The following is a 2,749-nucleotide window of genomic DNA, read 5'->3' on the forward strand; positions in this document are numbered from 1 at the left end:
CATCCATCCATCCATCCATCCATCCATCCATCCATCCATCATGTTTACCTGATACAGTTTCTCACTTCCAACTTCCCCTCATTTCGCCATCCCAATCAATCTCTCCCTCCCCGTCTGTAATGCACTCTTTCATGTGCTCTCCTATTTCTCCCCATCTCTTTGCTGCCCGTTCTGCTTCACCACGAGGTCTCCTGGCTCTTTTGTAGGCCCTCCACATTTTTTGGGCGTAACGTGATCCCCCCCTTCCTATTCCTCCCCGGGGTGGTCCACTCCTCTCATTCAAATAACAAGCACTGGCTGAATGTAACCAATGATCAGAGGGGAGACAGAGAGCTAGATTTAATAATAGAATGGATGTGAATAAGGATTACTTGTATATTCAAAAGTGATTACTGCTTCTATCTTGTCAATGCATGACATGAGCTCAGAAGAGGCTGCGGCTGTATGACGAATCATAGGTGAAAACGTCTTGCTAGTTTCTGTGCAAAATTGCTTAACCGGTCCCATATGTTAAAATGGTTCTCAACTTTTCACAACCTATTATAAATTACTACTCCAGAATTGTGTAGAAATGTAGTTTTCTTTTTGTATGCTATTTTTATATATATATTTTTTTTTACATGGAGTTCAGAGAAGAAGCTACGAGAAGTCAATATCTTACCTGTGGTAGACACTTCCATGAACCCTCTCACTTTTGTGTTGAAATGCAAAATATTTATTTGCAAGTAATTAAGTTTTACTTTTGATTGAGAAATAAGAACAAAGTGTCGCACGTGCATAGGAGGTTCGGGGTGCACTCTGGTCAGGATCATCACAGAGGCACACAAGCTAAGCAACCATTAACACCCCCAGTCCTCTGGTCATTATAATAATCACCTGTTTTTATATTGTGGATGGAAACTGGACTAACCAGAGAACCCACATTTCCACAGGCAGAATAAAAAAGGCTGAAATCAATTCTAACAGGAGGCTTTCTTGCTGCGCGGAACGGAGCAAACCACCACTTCACGTTGGAACTGTGTTATTACAACAAGCATCTCAACTTTTTCACAAAGAGTCGTGACCAAACTGTTGGAAAATGGGGCTGATGGGTGTAATGATGTTGAATCAACGGTAATGTGGCAGGCAATAAAACCAAATCAGTTTAAAGACGTTGAAATGTTCCAAAATAGCTAAAGGAAACGAGAGCTGGTTAATATGTCTTCAGAGATTCATCACCCATGAACAAAAAGTTCCACATTACTAAGTCATTTGATCCATTGTTAATATAAACATAGTAATTACACAGCCTTAAAATTGTGCTAAGCATCAATTTCACAGTGGCTTTGGCGTGATCGTGTGCTTTCAGTCCTGTTGGAATGAAGTGTGTCTTTAGATTTGTAGAATTTAGCTAAAAATATAATTTTAAAAAGTGGTATAAAACCACAAAAGTAAAAACATACTGAACATTATTCTTTTCATATTTATTTTAATTATCTAGACAAGATAAATGAAACTTCTTTGACAGTGGTCAATCAAGATCCAGTATTCCAAATGATTAATCTTATTGGACAAAAGTTTTTTTTTCTTCTTCTTCTTCTTTTTTTCATGTGGAAAACCAAAAACCTGCTTGGAAATATTGAACAAACAAATCCCAACTAAACTCTAAAATATTTTGTTGAACACATTCTCTCCTGGAAAATGAAACAGCACTACAACAAATCGATGACGTGATGTCGCCTGGGGCCTCAATGCAAATAAAAGACCTTTCTAACAGGAATGTGTTGTATGGAGGTCTAGCTGCTGATTGTGGCTGCACAGAAAAAGGATGGAGAAAGAGCTCCAAAAATTAAATCATATACTTTCTCTAAATTCAACAGGGCTACATGGTGGCACAGCTGGTAGAACTGCTGCCTTCCAGTAAGAAGGTCTTGGGTTTGAATCCCGGCCTGGGATCTTTCTACATGGAGTTTACAGGAGGCTTCTCTCCAGGTACTCCAGCTTCCTCCTGCAGTACAGAAACATGACAGTTAAATTGTACATTTGAACTTTTCCTCCAGTCAGCACATTATTGACATCATCTATAAGTGAAATATTGTGAGAAAACTAACTGTAGATAGACTTATAAGGTCTTACAGGGGGAAAAAAATGATAGATATGTGCTGTTGCATTTGAACATCAGAGTAATTTGATCATAACCAATTAGAAACGATTGTTGCCTGAAGACTTGTTTTCTTTTTTGTCACTTTCCACGGTAGAGAGCTGCAGGCAAAATGGGATTTAATGTCTAGTCAGGGTGCTTGACTATTAGGTCTCCAACTTGAGCTGAAGACATTTCAGTCAATAGTATTTAGTTAGATATTGATGCCCAGACACCGTTTTTGTCTGCAAGAGTTGCATTTAACCTTTTCCTCTCCTGAGTTTACCTTCATACTTGCAACTTAAATTATAAGAACGACAATTGTTTCTGTTTAGACTTCTATTTTATAAAGCTTCTGCTAACAGAATCTTCTTTTCTACTTGCTCTTTTATCCTTTACGTTTCATACCAACAATATCATTTTAAAGCTTTTCTTTTCTCCACCCCTTATCATTCTCTACCTTCATGCGGTGCCACAGACAGCACCGTCCACAAGGTGGAGATCCCAAGGGAGCTTCGGTAACTTGGTCTCCTCTACCTACCAACTGCTGTGTTGAATAGAGGGTAGTGTTACACATGCATGCAGACTCACGCCCACACACCTACACACACACACACACACACACACACA

This window comes from Poecilia formosa, unplaced genomic scaffold (assembly GCF_000485575.1).
Source record: "Poecilia formosa unplaced genomic scaffold, Poecilia_formosa-5.1.2 Scaffold53, whole genome shotgun sequence".
In the NCBI taxonomy this organism is placed as follows: domain Eukaryota; kingdom Metazoa; phylum Chordata; class Actinopteri; order Cyprinodontiformes; family Poeciliidae; genus Poecilia; species Poecilia formosa.